Source organism: Myotis yumanensis, unplaced genomic scaffold, assembly GCF_028538775.1.
Source record: "Myotis yumanensis isolate MYYU_CA2020_CCGP unplaced genomic scaffold, mMyoYum1.0.hap1 SCAF_46, whole genome shotgun sequence".
In the NCBI taxonomy this organism is placed as follows: Eukaryota; Metazoa; Chordata; class Mammalia; order Chiroptera; family Vespertilionidae; genus Myotis; species Myotis yumanensis.
Genome location: NW_027223797.1, coordinates 284,147 through 300,016, shown reverse-complemented (window position 1 = coordinate 300,016; position 15,870 = coordinate 284,147). Strand labels below are relative to the sequence as shown.

At 50.7% G+C, this 15,870-nt stretch overlaps 1 long non-coding RNA gene and 1 other non-coding gene across 3 annotated transcripts; one reads left to right on the top strand and one right to left on the bottom strand.

Moving 5' to 3' along the window:
* Positions 1 to 1,622: 1,622 nt before the first annotated feature.
* Positions 1,623 to 1,730, bottom strand: LOC139000943 (U6 spliceosomal RNA). Its single transcript, XR_011469759.1, has one exon. It is a non-coding gene; the product is annotated as a U6 spliceosomal RNA (small nuclear RNA).
* Positions 1,731 to 2,476: 746 nt separating this feature from the next.
* On the top strand, positions 2,477 to 8,454 carry LOC139000936 (uncharacterized). Of its 2 annotated transcripts, XR_011469755.1 has the most exons (4): positions 2,477 to 3,147; positions 5,065 to 5,247; positions 6,223 to 7,009; positions 7,997 to 8,454. It is a non-coding gene; the product is annotated as an uncharacterized lncRNA (long non-coding RNA). The 2 variants fall into 2 exon arrangements; XR_011469754.1 differs by lacking the exon at positions 7,997 to 8,454 and having other exon boundaries at positions 6,223 to 7,218.
* The last annotated feature ends 7,416 nt before the right edge of the window (positions 8,455 to 15,870 follow it).

The window sequence follows — 15,870 nt, the reverse complement described above, 5'->3', positions numbered from 1 at the left end:
ATATAATTGACCTGTATTAGGCAATAAGGCTTCCTTTGAATCTCAGAGAATTAGGCACAGGGCCTAGGCTGCTGGGCCCTGGGATTCACGGGGACATTTCTGCTTCACTAGATGGAGCAACAATGCCGGGAGCTTCCTCTCCGCACCACTAGGAACAGATGACTCATTAGCCAACACTGTACGTCAGGGCCAGTCAGACTCACTAGATCCTGCTTGGATTTGCTGTATTTCAGGCTGATCAGATCCACCGAGAGTTCAGTCACTGGAAAAGGCCCAGTGCCCCTGCCTCTGGGATTCAATGTCTGTCGTCACATTTGGACTTTCCCATTGAGAGGGTGCAGTTCCCAAGGTCTGGTTTTCATAGAAGAGTCTTCATGCAGCTCTTCAAATATGCTGTTTCCAGTCATCGATATAGTTCCCCATGCATTGGTGAAAGGTATGCCATGTGGGCACTCCCAGAGTGGGCAATAGGACTCACATTACCAATCAACTCCAACATTACCACCACCATAAACTTTTGAACTGCTTCTTCATAATTTAAAACAAGGGAGAGTGGGCATTTACATGTCACATAGAGTAGCACACCACCTCAGAGGTCAAACTCTCCCCTCACCTTTAGGGTCCTGCTGGGATTTGAGTCTAATCAAGGTAGCAACTGTCGCAGAAGAGCTCACTGTCTTTGTTACTCTGGTGTGCTTCCTCTTGACAATTTTCTGTTCCCTGGCAAATTCTGAATTATTCTACCTTCCTCCAGTTTTTCTCATATCTGGCTAGAAACCTGTGACAAAATTGATCTCTTCATGCTGAATTAGATCTCTTGGATACAAATCAAGTAAACCATCCATGTCCACTGTTCTGGAGCACTCAGAAAACTTTCACAATGTCTGTGTCATCACCCCAGGCATGGAAAGAGAACTCAGAAACCCCACTGGATTGCCACCACAGCCCCCACTCCTCCACTTAGTGTTACATGCCGTAGCCCAATATTTACCGTCTTGAGCAGAATCTGGATTAGAACTTGTTTTTTAACACTGAATGAATGATTTTCTTTTCTTTTTATAGATACAATTCCTCATGAACTGATGCCTAAGGCCCTACAGCGTACCTGCTACTGCCCAGTCCTAACAGAAGCTCACGCTGATATTAGTGAGGAAAAGGTAAGTACGGAGAAATGTACTCATATTATTCCAGAAGGAAATAACATTGCTTATCAACATCATACAAATCCATCAGGAGGACAGGCCGTGACGGCTTCAATGTCAACAGGCCACAGGGAGCTTTTGATGAGTGAACAGGTCTAGGTAGAGACAGGGACTCCTTGTTTGACCGTAGGGTCCAAGGCGTCACCTCATATAACTACTTTGATCAGGCCAGGTAGGATCAGGTATGGCCCACACTCATTGATATAGTCTTCCGTGCAGGGCCCTTAATGACTCTATGAGTGACATCACACCCGAGTCATAATGGACAGCTCAGGTTGCACGGTAACTTGGTGGCCCATGTTTAAGATTTGTTCTTTGTAACCCAGGAAATCCTGTGGGACAAATCTCTGTCCATCCCCAGGGTGATGACTGCCCCTCACCCAGAATCTTTGCCCCTCTGGCTAGGACAACTTTTTTTTTTTAAATATGGAATGCTTCACGAATTTGCGTGTCATCTTTGTTCAGGGGCCATGTTAATCTTCTCTGTATCGTTCCAATTTTAGTATATGTGCTGCCGGAAGCGAGCACTGGCTAGGACAACTTTTGACTAATGGGGATGGAAGCCACCAGCGATGCCCTGATGGACTCAGCCAGAGGCTGGAGCCATTGCCGCCCACTGGTCCGTGGGGAGCCAGGACACCTATGCAGCTTGGCCCCTAGTTACCTCTTCCCCAGCTCTCAGCAACCCAGGGAACCCTGATGATCAGATTTGCCAGCTTTCTACCATGAACCTTTCTAATTTTTCTCGCTTCTGGCTTGGAATCATTGACCCAAATATATACTCATGTCCTGAAGCTCTTTGTGCTGAATCTGAGTCTTAGCTATAAGTCATGTAAACAATCCATGTGTGCTGCTGTGGACAACTCAGAAATTTGTCAGATGGTCTATATCATCAACACAGACATTTACAATGGAAGCCAGGAGAGCCATTGGATTGGCACAGCGGTCCTCACTCCTCCATCTAGTGATGCTGTCACCCAGTATTCATAAACTGCCTTGTTTGGCAGACTCTGTAGTTAGAAATTGGCTTTGTAACTCTTAGTTTTCTTCTTTTCATAGACACTAGTCCTCATTAACTGTCTGGTGGCTAACACCCTGCAGCACACCTGCTGCTGACAAGTCGGAACACAGGCTTCATCTCATCCTGAGTGAACCAAAGGTAAGTAAACAAGGATATGCTCATGGGTGGGGAATCCTGAGCACCTGCACTGTGACTCACACACCAGCCTTCCCAAGGTCCCAACCACAATCCCCATCTGTCCGGGACACTGGTAGGAGCATCACGTCTGCTGCGGTGCATGGAGGGGGACACGCAGCAGCCTGCACCTGTGACAGTGCCTGTCTTTTTCCGGGTTGAATTCAAAAGAAGCAAACTTTCAGGTCACTCCATGGAGTCATATACCCAACTGAGGAGTAATCTGCCTCTAAAATCCAGAGGCTCCCTGGGCGCTGGTTCTCCATCTTGGTAGCAGGGGCCAGATGCCAGCAATCATTATTTACCTCAGACACCTGCCTGCCCCACAGAAGAGCACTGGACACAAACATATTTCACTAAGAATTCTGAATTTCAGTCAGATTTCTTCTTCAGCTACTGACTCTAAAAGTGTATCAACTCTAGAGTAGTATTGTCCCACTCACTTGGCCCATTCTGGATAACGTCATCATTGTAACTGACCAGCAAGAAGTATTTCCTGTGGAAGAAAAGGGCAGTGAGGACCTTCAGCCTGTAGAGATGACTCATCCCTGAGGGAAGATAATGAAGGTGTGTGGGGGCCTTGCCACCTGAGAGAAGGCAAATTGGATTGAACTATGGGAACACGAGGAGGAGGCATTTGCCTGCACTGTACGTGCATATGGAACAAGGTGATGTGGACTTGGAAGTTGCTCAAGCAAAGTAACCACATGGTACAGCAGCAGCATAGGGTCTCCTGTGGTTAAAGAATCGGTGAGTACACTGCCACTTTCCAAGTTGTGTCTTCTCCTCTCTCTCTTCTCCATCTCCTACTCCTCCTCCTCTTGCTTCTCATCTTTTTCTTATTCTTTCTATTTCCTCTAAACTTTCTTTCCTCCTCTACTCTCTCCATCTTTTCCTCCTCTCTTTCTGGTTCCTGTCCAATCTCCTCCTCCTTCTCTTCCTCCTTCTTTCTCTCAAAACAAACCAAAAGCGTAATGAGAATGTGCCCAATTTCGCACTCCTGAATCTTTCAAATCCTTCATGCTGGCACAAATCTCATATTCATCAGGCAGATGGTACAGCTTCTAACTTAATACTTGCACAGTTACAGGCAGTTCTTATGGATTGGTTTAGACTTTCTCTCCACAGTCGCCTTGACTCATTGGTGATGAGTGTGTGGGATAATTCCGCTGCTATAGGTATTTCAGTTATGCATTTTACAACCAGGAGCAACCACAGAATGGGTGAGATCAAATTTGGACCTATTTCAAAATGGACCTGAGCAAAAATTCACTGGTCACCTGACCCTCAAAAGCTCCTAGTCTTAGTGAGGGCTATAGTATTATTTTGGATTCTGAGACCAATTTCTGTTCATAACCATTTTCCTGTGGTCGCTGAATTATCTAGTTCATTGTTTCCCCCAAAGAGATAGTTACTCGGATAAAACTTTTTGAAAAGGGGCTATCAGCCAATGGGCCAACCAAAGCATTCCTTCTTCTATATTAGAGCAGGAATCAGTGGGCATTTCCATGTTACAATTTTTGGTCCATCTTTGGATGTGTTTTTCAGCCCACCATCTCAATAAACTTTAACGACTTTGATAATGACCCAAGCTGCAGATATAAATGCACAGTCTCTGTCTTGTCGCCCCAAACTATTAAATTCCCTTTCATCACAATGTATATTTCTTTGAACATTGTCCCCCCACCATTAATTATTTCCGTACATAATCCATGTTTCCCTGCTTCTGTAAATCACAGAATTCACATGGCTCTTATAAAGGGTAGCACACTTCCTCAAGGGTCGCACTCTGCCCCTCACCTTTAGTGTCCTGCTGCGATTTGTGTCTAGTCGAGGTGGCAGCTGCTGCAGGAGAGCTCACTCCCATTGTCGTCCTTGTGTGTTTCCTCTTGCACATTTTCCCAGTCCATGAACAATTCTGAATTATTCCAATTAGGTTATAGCCATGTAGGTTATAACTCTACCATGAACCTTCCCAGTTTTCTCACACCTTTGGCTTGGAACCATTGAGAAAATAAATCTTCTCATGTCCTGAACATTTTCAAGCTGAATCTGGTGTCTTGGATATAAATCAAGGAAAACAACCATGTCTGCTGTTGCGGACCACTCAGAAATTTTTCAGAACATCTATGTCATCACCAGAGACATGGAAACTACAAACTAAAAACACATTGGATTGCCACAGTGATCCTCACTCCTCTGTTTAGTGATGCTGTAGCCCAATATTTAGAGATTGTCTTGAAGGACTCTGGAATAGAACTTGGTGTTTGTTTTCTCTTAATGATTGTCTTTTATTTTCCTAGCCATCTTCCTCAATAACTGTCTGATGGCTGACCCCCTAAGCACACCTGCTACTGCTCAGTCTTAACAGAGGTTTTCCATGATCCTTAATGAACAGAGGCAAGTAAACAAAACTATGCTGGCATTATTCGAAAACAGAGGAATGTCTCTTACTTTCAAAAACAAGAGGAAGACTGACAAAGATTCTTTTAAAATTATCCCATTATTAAATATTGGGGGATCATGTAGTTAATGACATTATATTAACTTGTACAACTTCACAATGCAACATAGCACACTCCAGTTTGTGCTCAACACTCACAGGATAGCATCCTTGTATTGGAACTCGATTGCCATCGTATCCTCACTCATGCTTTTTCCCCTCAGGTGACCGCCATGGAAAAAGTCTGCAGGTAGGAGATCTTCAAGGTGAATGAGGAGGTGAACGGCCCAATCTCTGCCCATCGTGATGGGTTCATTACCCACTGTCCTTCACAAACATCCCGAATGGTCCTTTGTAGCGCAGCCGTCCAGTTTCCTGTTGGATATTGACATCATGCAGAGTCACCGGTAAGCCAGGCCACGACTTTGCTTCCTCTGTCAGCAGGTCATAGGGAGCCTTCCATGCTCCCACAAGTCTAGGCTGAAAGAGGGATTGGTTGGCTGGCAGGAGGGCCAGCTCTTATCTCACGGCTCTGATCCTCCGAGATCCCGTCATGTGTGAACCATTTCACCTTCATGTGGTCTCCTGTGTGTGGCCTCTTTAGGCTCCGTGAGTGACCTCTCACCCAGGTCACAGTGGACAGCCAGGTTGCCTGGTAACAGTGGCCCATGGTTAAGCACTACTTTTCTGAAACCCAGAGAGCCCTTTGTGGATAAGTCACAGGCCACCCTCAGCGTGAGGACAGCCCCTTACCCTCACTATCTGCCCCTCAAGGCTAGGACTGCTTAGGCCTAAGGAGGGGACGCAAGCCCCAAGTGCTGCCCACGTGGACCTCAGCCAGAGACTGGAAATCTGGCCCCTCCAGTCCACTAGGGAGCCGGGGGTCCCTATGGGGCTTGTCCTCTAGGGTAGCTTCTTCACGTTCTCGAATGTTCTAAGAGAGGCCCCAGGGCCAAGGGTGCTGGGGCCCTGTGCCTGGCTAGGACTTTCGGAGAGAAAGGCCAGGGAGTGATATCAGGGCAGAGCCTCACTGAGAGAGAGGCCAGGGCCTTGCTCTCTCCCTGAGCAAGGCGCAGCCCTTTGGTGATGGGCCCCACTATGTGGGGCCAGGCGGGCTCTCTGTGCGGGACCTTCGGCTCCGAGGTGCTGACCCTAGGCCGAACTCTGAGGCTAGCATCGTCTTTCGCCGTGTCATGCTGACATTGACAAGTCACAGGCATTGTTCTTTTTCTTCTTTGAATGCTAATTGTCTCTGTATTTCCTTTCAGTTTCACCATAATCTTTGCCTCTAGGTACATATCAACACAGCAGATTTCTTTTTAAAACCTAGTATTGAAGATTGAATATCTTTCCCCATTGTGACCTTACATCACTCTCCCAAGGACAAATATGAAAACTCAAGGTATCTGAGGCCCGGACACACCTCCATGACTAGCCGGCTGCCTCGGAGCTGGGGACTCCGTGCTTCCTGCCATCAGCAGATCCAGCCCCAGAAACAGACCAGTTTACAATCATCTCTGAAAACTGCCACGAATGGGTGTCCTGTTCTAAGCCGGGTCATCCAGGAAGGACGGGGGTAAGAGGGACATTTTGCTCCAGAAACAGAATGTCCAAAAAGGCCCAGCCCATTATTTTCCCCAGAAACGGCTGGAGGAGAGTAAAATCCCAACATGAGCCTCGAAGGCCTCTGTGCCCAGGGGATGGCGTTGCCGGCTGAGGAGGGGCAGCAGGGGACACGGGCAGTTTCTCCACAGGCCGCAGCGGGAAGCTGGGCAGGAGCCTGGCGGGCCCCGGGTTCTCTAAGAGGTTCTTCTAGAAACAGACCCCTCAGACGCTTCCTCTCACCTCAGGTAAGAAGTTACTGTTAAGGCACTTGGGGAGCTTCCCTTCCAGCTTCAGAAAGGAGGCGCAGATATGTGAGTCACCAGTGCAGCCCCCCCTCCAGGCCTTAGTGGGCGACCTGAAGGTGGGGGACCCCGTAGAAGTGGACAAAGGCTACTGCCACCACCATGACACTAATTACCCGATGTGACTGGTTCCATGTGTCAACTTAATAGGACCGAGCGCTCTGTAACTGGAGCAGCCTGGCGGCCAGCTCTGGGGCTGCACAGCCCAGCCATGAGGAAGAGCCGGCCCAGCTGCCCGCGTGTGGCCTTGACACAGCCCCTGGTGAGAGTCAAGGGCGTGGTGGACACAACACTGCTCCAGCCAGGGCCCAGGGACATCCCTGACCTTGTCCGCAGGTGTTTAGCGGGGACCCACTTTGCCACAGTGGTGGCGGGATGCCCAGGACACAGATGATGGAGTGGTACATGAGCCAGGGCTGTGGGGCAGGGGTAATGGAACCAGAGCACCAAGCTCCGTAATGTAGAGCAAGCCCCGCTTGATGCAGTCTGAAAACTGCCCGGGAGGCTTTCTGGGAAGAATTGCAGGTGGTGGGAAAGGGCCAGGAGGAGCTGAGGCAGAGCTCTGCGCCCAGGAACACCCCCAGCCCACCTGCCCCCAGCAGGGGCCGGAAGTACCTTTGGTCTGAGCAAGGTCAAGGTTCACAAAAAGAGAAACAACAAAAAGAACCAGTAAGCAGGACCGTGCAGTGAGGGCTCCTTTCTGTGCCGGTGCAGACGCTGCTGGAAGCAGCCTGTGCGAGGGCCTGGCCCATGCCCTGCAGCAGGAAGCTGTCCTGCAGCCGGTCAGGGAGCACGGCCTCAGCGTCCCTCCCAGACCTCATGCACCCACCCCATCTCCTCCCTGGCCGGCTGCGCACAGCCAGAGGGCAGGCCCCGCACCGCCCCTTCCCCTGGCGCACTGCGCATGCATCTCTTCAGCTGTGGTTGCCTCAGCGATTCCCTAGGAGCAGTTCTCCCGCAGGTGCTCCAGCTCAGCCCGGTCACCCTGTCCGATTCCCTGTTACTGGCAAGAGCCCGGTTGCACTCGGCCACCACTGGTCCCTTCTGAGCAGAGATCTAGCTGTTACCTCAATGCCCTGCACCTCCAGCAGGGGGACAGCCTGGGTGTGTCACCCCAGGGAGCAGAGACCTCCCTGGGAGGTTAGGCAAGCCGGCAACGGCCTGAGCTGGGGCCCACCACCCTCGAACTACACCCCCCAGCGGGCCAGGCGGCCTGCAGCTGAGCCTCCTGATCTTCATGCTCCACCAGGCACCGTTCTGATGGCAACTGGCAGTGAGTCTCAACGCTCAGAGCACAGGACTGGCCTGCAGGGAGCAGACACTCATCCCAAGACCCCACTGCTGCTGAGTTCCATTGGAGCCTGTCAGAGAGCAGCCGCTGCCGTAGCCGGGCCTCATCTGAATGTGCGCCAGCTTCACGCAGAGAACAAGGCATGTCTGCAGGTGCCGCAGAGCGTTCCCCTAACCGGGAATGGCCTTCAGTGTGGAAAAGACGGTCTTTAGTGAAAGAGACCTCTCCAGAGACCTGAGCCAGACACGCAAAGACTATCGAGTTATTCCAGGATCCAAGATCACATCTGCAGACTTTGTAACAGCCAGAGGCAATGGCTTAAGGTGTGTATTTAAACTCCAATCTCTTCTCTTAGACGCAGCGTCATAGACAATATGTGAGCAAATAGGTGTGGCTGTATTCCCATAAAGCAGTATTTGTAGACACCAGAGTGTGCGTTTCACATCATTGACATGTTTTGGGCTGCAGGGCATTGTTTGGGCTCCAAGACAGAGGCCCCGGCTGCCTGGGTCCTGGGCCGCCGTTGAACTCTCTGAGAGAGAGGACCAGGGCCTGCTGGGGGCTTCACTAAGCGTCTCTGAACGAGGAGCTGGGCTCCTCAATGCTGCCCTCTGCTGTTTGGGGCTGGGGAAGGCTCTACGGGGCTAGGTTTTGCCCTCTGAGGCCCCAAGAATTAGCTCAGTGGCTTTGGGGCTAGGCGGGGCTCCCAGGCGATGTCATGCTGCACATCGACAAGTCCCAGGCTTTGTTTGTGTGTTCGCATTGGCAACTTACAATTAGTTACACTGAGCACCAGGCTGGCCTGCAGGGAACACACTCATTGCAGCCCATCCACTGCAGCCGAGCAGCAAAGGCCGTGGACTGGTTTCATTGGAGTGTATCCCAACTTCACACAGAAGCATAAAAGCATTTACAGATGGTCCAGTGTTCCTGTTATCTGGGAAGTCTCAATATTGCCTAACTAACTTGGAAAAGATTGTCCTTAGGGAAATTGACCTCCAAAACTCTTAACCTGCTCGGAAAAGACTAGAAATGGAGTCCAAGCCCTAGCTGGTTTGGCTCAATTCATAGAGCATCAGCCTGCGGATGGAGGGGTCCTGGGTTTGATTCTGGTCAAGGTCACATGCTGGGTTGTGGGCTCAATCCCCAGTAGGGGGCATGCAGGAGACAGCCGATCCATGATTCTCTCTCATCATTGATGTTTCTATCTCTCCCTTTCCATTCCTTTCTAAAATCAATGAAAATGTACTTTTTTTTTTTAAGAAAATGGAGTCCAAGACCCTAGAGCAGAGGTCTGCAAGCTGTTTCTGTAACAGCCAGAGACTGGATGGCTGTTGGTCTCTGCAGAAACTCCAAGCCTCTCATCATAGTTTGACAGCAGCCATAGACTCTGTGTAAGCAAATAGCTGTGGTTCTATTTAATAGAAGCTGTTAGAATGAATCTTTTCTGTGGAAAATTGAGTGAATCTTTCATAAATTGACCTGTAGTAGGCAGCAAGACATCCCTGAGAACCTGAGAGAAATGAGCACAGGGCCTAGGCTGCTGGGCCCTGGGACTCACGGGGACATTTCTGCTTCACTAGATGGAGCAACAATGCCGGGAGCTTCCTCTCCCCACCGCTAGGAACACATGACTCTTTAGCCAACACTGTACATCAGTGCCGACAGACTCACTAGATCCTGCTTGGATTTGCTGTATTTCAGGCTGATCAGATCCACCGTGAGTTCAGTGACTGGACAGGGCCCAGTGTCCCTTCCCCTGGGGTTCAATGTCTCTCGTCACATTTGGACTTTCCCATTGAGAGGGTGCAGTTCCCAAGGTCTGGTTTTCATAGAAGAGTCTTCATGCAGCTCTTCAAATATGCTGTTTCCAGTCATCGATATAGTTCCCAATGTATTGGTGAAAGGTATGCCATGTGGGCACTCCCACGTGCCATAGGGCTCAAATGATCAATACACTCCAACAGTCCCTCCTCCCTACACTGCTGAACTGCTTCTTTACTGAAAAGAGACAGTGGGCACTTCCATGCCGCCCCCTTGGGCCATCCTTGGATGCAGCTGTCTGCCAACCATCCCAATCAACTTGTGGGCCTTGTGAAATGACCCACAGTGCAGATGTAAATGCAGGCTCATCCTGTGGGCCCAAATTAATAGGTTCCCTCATGTCCAAACTTATGTTTCCTTGAACATGTCCTCGACTGTTAATTATTTCCACACAGATTGCATACTTTTCTGCCTGGGTAAGTTTCAGCACTCACATAGTTCTTCCATAGAGTAGCACCCCACCTCAAGGTCAAACCTTCCCTTCACCTCAGTTCCCTGCTGGGGTTTGAGTCTAGCCAAGGTGGCCGCTGCCACAGGAGAGGTCGCTGCCTTCATTACTCTTGGTGCTTCCTCTTGCACATTTCTCCAGTCTCTGACAAACTCTGAATTATCCCAGCTTCATCCCATACCGGTTACAGCCCTCCCATGATCCATCCCGTTTTTCCTCGCATCTGGCTTGAAGCCATTGTGAGATATACCTATTCATGTCCTGAATCTCTCCAAGCTGAAGGTGTGCTAGCTATAAACTAGGGAACCATCCCTGTCGGCTGTTGCGAATTACTCAGGCGTTTCCTGAACGTTCCCCTCAGGAAACTTTCCGATTTTCCCCACACCTGGCTGGAAGCATAGAGATAAACTATTGGTGCCCTGAAGCTCCTCAGGCAGCATCGGGAGCCCTGGACATGAGCTCAGCAGGCGATCAAGTGATGAGAGGGAGCATGTTCGTGTGTGCTGCTGGGGGCCACTCAGAGCTGTTTCAGATTGTGTGTCATCACCAGAGACATGGGAACTGGATGCAGGAACCCCGCTGGTTCCCCCCGCAGTCCTCACGCCTCCGTCCAGGGACGCTATAGCCCAGTGTCTAGCTCTTGCCTTGCTTGGCAGGGCCCAGGAATCAAAAACGGGTTTTGTAACACTTAACCATTGACTTCCTTTTCTTTTCAAGACTCCATTGCTCACTAATTGTCTGAGGGTTAATGCTCTCAGACAATTGCTACTGCCCAGCCGCAACAGGTTATTCGCCTGGTTTTTATTGAACAAATGATAGGTAAACAAATACATGTTCTTATTATTCAAACACAGAAAAGTATCTCTTCATTTCTTGAACATTAAATACTTAAAAAGTATTTCATGGTTACTGTTTTGGGGGTAATCAGTTAATCACATTAAAAACCTTCCCTTGTACAACTTCATGGTACAACATAGCACACTCAGCTGTGTGCTCGCCACCAATGTCTGTCTCTCTGCCCTCTTGCCTTTGAGCCCCCATTATTCACCTGGCCCCCCTCCTGCTTCCCCTGCGGTAAACACATGATTCCATGTGTGTATAGGAGACTTTGTTTCTTTTGTTTGTGCTTTCACATCCCACTGACGAGGGAAAATATAGAACGTGCCACTTTATCCTTTTGACTAATGAAATCTCCCACTTTGAGGCTTCACTCTGGTGAGCATTACATGAGACGCAAACATCTTTGAATATTTGTGACCACTGAGCGAGGACGTCCAACGAACGTCTGCCCAGAGAGCTTGTGAGGGATCTCTTAGTCAGGCTTCCTCAGTGCCTCTGCCTGATGCTGCAAATCCGAGGCAGAGCCCTGAGTCAGCATCTCCTTCCACAGCTGGGCATTGTCAGCCACACACAGTGAGTGAGGAGGCGACCGCCCCACCGCTGCCCATTGTGAGGGCTTTGTGACCCACTGCCCTTCACAGACGTCCAGACATGGGCTGTCGTGCTGCAGCGGCCCCTCTCTGGTTGGCCCTCAATACCATGCAAAGTCATCGGGGAACCAGGCCACAGCTTTCCTTCCTCTGTCAATAGGTCATAGAACACTTTCCAGGAGTCCACGGGTCTAGGCAGAAAGATGGATTCATTGTACAGAAGTTGGTACTGAGGTAAATTGGGACACAGACTGTCTTCCTGCTTTGGTCCTCCCGGGTTCGATCATGTATGTAGCACTTCAAATTGAAGTTGTAGAGTTTCCAGTCTTTCTATTCCTTCTCCTTCTTCTACTTCTCCCTCTCCTATTCCCTCCTCCTCCTCCCGTTTCTCCTCCTTTTTCACAGGTCAAATCAGATGGTCAGTGAGGATGTGTTCCAATGGACACAATCCTGCATATTCACATCCTTCCCGTGGCACAAATCTCTGCCATTCATCCAGGAATGTGGGAGGCTTTTGGTTTCCTTCTTATCCTCTTACAGGCAGTTCTAGAGGCTTCTGCTTTGACTTTCTCACCCTAGTAGCTCCCACTCGGCAGTGATGAGTGTGGGGCTCATTCTGCTGCTTTGTCTATTTCGGTTATGCCTCCTGGGACCAGAGGAACCAAGGGTGGTCCCAACATATGTCCCCTACTTCAAAATGGACCTGAGCTGAAACTCATTGGTCACCTGACTCTTAAAACTCCTAGATTTAGTGCAGGGCCACAGTTATATTTTGGTTTCTGAGACTAATTTCTGTTCAGATCCATTGTCTTTGAATTATCTCGTTCATTGTTTCTTCCATATAGATAGTTGCCCTGGCTATAAATAAAGAAATAAAAAGGCCAGTCCACAGGGGAGGCATGAAGTAAGCTTTAGAGTACACACTTTTTGTTGTCTGTTGGGGGTCTTTTCTCAAGACGTTCTGGTCTCTCCTCCCTTTAAGAATTAAGGTGTGTAAACTGGCTCGGCCAGGGGTCGGTTAACGTGCTGAGCGCATTTTTTTATGGTTCCAGTGACACCACTGTTCACTTCACCTAGGACAGTTCTGCTTCGATAGAGCCAGAGAAGAGTGATTTAGGGAAGATGAACGAAAGCAAGAATGATAGAGGAAAGGAAAGAGGGAAAAACACAAGAAGAAAGAAAAACAAAACAAAACAAAAAAACCACAAACAAAACCAAAAAAAATGGGTGGGATAAGAAGCAATATGAAGGGCAGAGATGAAATACAGAGAATAAAAACAAAGAATTGGAGGAATATGGGAAGGAAAACGGTTTAAAATAAAGAAGAAAAAACAATTGATGAGGAAAATAGAAGAAAGAGCAGATAGACCCCGAATAAGGAAAGTCGTAAAGACGAGTCAGCAGGAGAAAAGGCAAAGAAAACAGCGGAGTAGGAAAAGGGAAAAGTCAAATAGAGATGAAAACAGTAACGAAGCGATACGGCGGGGAGATGGCCGGTTTCTGACGGGCTTGAGGCAGAAGCGGCGTCCAGACCCCGGGTCCCCAGGAGGGGGCGGTGCTGCGCAGCTTCAGGGACGGGCTGGGCGCCTCCCAGGTCCCGGAGCTGCGGCTCCGCGAGGGGCCCGGATACGCTCGGTGGGCGGAGGCCTCGCAGGCAGTGCCGGGGGTCAGCCGGAAGCCTGGGGTTTCCATCAGCTCCCGGTGGCGGCGGGGGGCGGGGGGCGTCTGGTTCCCGGATGGGGGGGCGGACGGCCCCACCCCATCCAGTCACTGACCCTCCTTGAAACTGTCCAACCCGCTGGGCGTGGCCTCCGCAGTTGTTGCCTCCGAAAAGATCCGCCGCAGGTGCGGCCGGCGGGGCTCGGGGGGGGGGGGGGGGGGGGGGGGGGCGGGGCGGGGGGGGGTTTCCCTGTTTCCTGAGCTGCGCGTCTGGGGGGCTGGCTCCTCAGGGGAAAAGGCCGTTCGTTTCCACGTGGGGGATGTGAGCTGCTGCGCAGGACTCCCCGCCGCTGCTTCTCCAGGTCGCCCAGCAACGCTGCCCACCAGCCTCTCCGCAGGCGCCGCCAGTCCTCACTACCCTCCCTGCCTCAGAGCCTGGGCTGAAAGCTACAAAAACAAAGCAAACAAACAAAAACCCCTCCGGTGTTTGGGGGGAAAATACAAGGAATAGGCTTTCTCTCCGACCAGCTCCAGGCGACTGGCTCCAGACGCCCCGGCGCCAGCCGACCCTCCGGAACCCACAGGCGCGGCTGGGCTGCGGCCCTGGGAGCTGGGTCAGCCCCCTGCGGCCTCACCCCCTACCAGCCCCGGGCGGGCCGTCCTTGATACAAGTCCTGCTCAGCGGGCGCAGTGGGTAACCGGGGCAGAGCCCACACTTGAGTTCTATTGTCGGCCTGGCGGGGGGGGGGGGGGGGGGGTGCAGTGAAGCTCTGCCTATTCCACCACCATCTTCTCTCCTCGCCAGAACCTTTTGATTAATTAAATCTTCCACTTTGATGCAAAGCAAAAATGTAATAACCAAAAATCTCTTAGATTGTGCCCATTGGTGAAAACTGTCCTCAGGCCTCTGCATATGCCAATGTGAATATTTCCCTGTCCTGCTTCTCTTCTGCCAGCTCTATAGCAGGGCATTTCGGCCAGAGCCATGAGTCAGCGTGAACTTGCATCTCAGCTCAGGTGTCCCTCAGCAGAGTGAGTGAAGGTGACCTGCAGGGAGCTCTGGCCCTGGGACGGGGTACGTGGCCCTGCCCTTCAGGAATGTCTGCAGGGCTCTGTGGCTGCAGCTGCTCGCTCTCTGCTGGGTCATCGAGATGATAGCTTATGGCTAAGCCAGGCCACAGGTTTCTTCCGCTGCCAACAGGTCATCGGGAGTTTCCTGTGAGTCCAGGCTGCAAGCGGGATGGAGGACAATCGGGCCAGCACTTACATGACTTCTTTGAGCTTCCTGAGTCCTCCCAGGTCAGATCACGTATGAACTCGTTAGATGGACGTTGTAGTCATTCTGTGTGTCACCAGCCTTAGGCCTCCATGGGTTCTATCACACCCAGGTCGTAATGGACAGCTGGGTGGCCTGGTAACTTGGAGGCCCATGGTTAGGCGTTTCCTCTGCGAAACCAAAGAAACCCTTTGAGACAAACCTCAGTGCATTTTGAGGGGCGACAGGCAACCCCCCTGCCTGTTTGCCCCTTATGCCAGGGCGACTTTGGGCTGAAGGGCGTTTGGAAACCGTCGTGTGATGCTCATGGAACTGAGCGAGGGAACGTTTCCCTTGATCTTCAGAGGCCCCTGAAGGGTCAAGATACGCATGGACCTTGGCGTGGGGGTTCCTTCTCCCAAGCACTGCGCAGCACAATGCGACAGGAGGCTCCGGTTTGCCAGCTTCTGACTCAGTCCCTGCTGTTTCTCTGGGGCTCAGGAGGTGGGAACATCATGGAGGGACTCCGCTGCCCTGTGCTGTCATCTTCCTCACCTTTCTCATTCTGGACACTAAAGTGACAAAAGCGGGAACTCTTAAAGGCTGGTTTACTGGATGGAAAGATTTTGCATGTTGAGTGATGCGCCAACCATGTGGAAAAAACATTATTTGCCAAATTTGCCTCAAAGAAGGCCAAAAGTTGCTCCCCAAAAGGACAATAGTTGTTTGCTGATGATATCAAGACCTTGGTGTGAAAGTTCGAGCATTTATACTGTTTTCCACCCACAGGCCTTCCTAAGGCCCCAGCCAGAATCGCTATCTGCCAGGGATGCTCAGAGGACCGTCACGTCTGCTGCAGGGTATGGACCAGGTCACAGAGCAGCTTGCACAGCGGCCTGGACCTGAGGGATCTACTGCCTCTGACATCCAGAGGCCACTGGGCGCTGTGCCTCCACCTTTGTCTGGGGCGGGAGGGGGGGGGGGGGGGCGGCTGGATGGCAGCCATTATTTTTTACCTCAAAACAGTAACTTCTCCTGCTGAATGCACTAGACACAAAACCATTTCACTGAGAGGAATTCTGAATTCTAGTCAGATTTATTCTCAACTTCTGACTCTAAAAGTGTATCAAGTCTAGAGTAGGACGGGTCCCACTCACTAGGTCCAGTGAGCCTCGCATCATCTATGTAACGGACCGACAGAAGTACATCCTGTGGA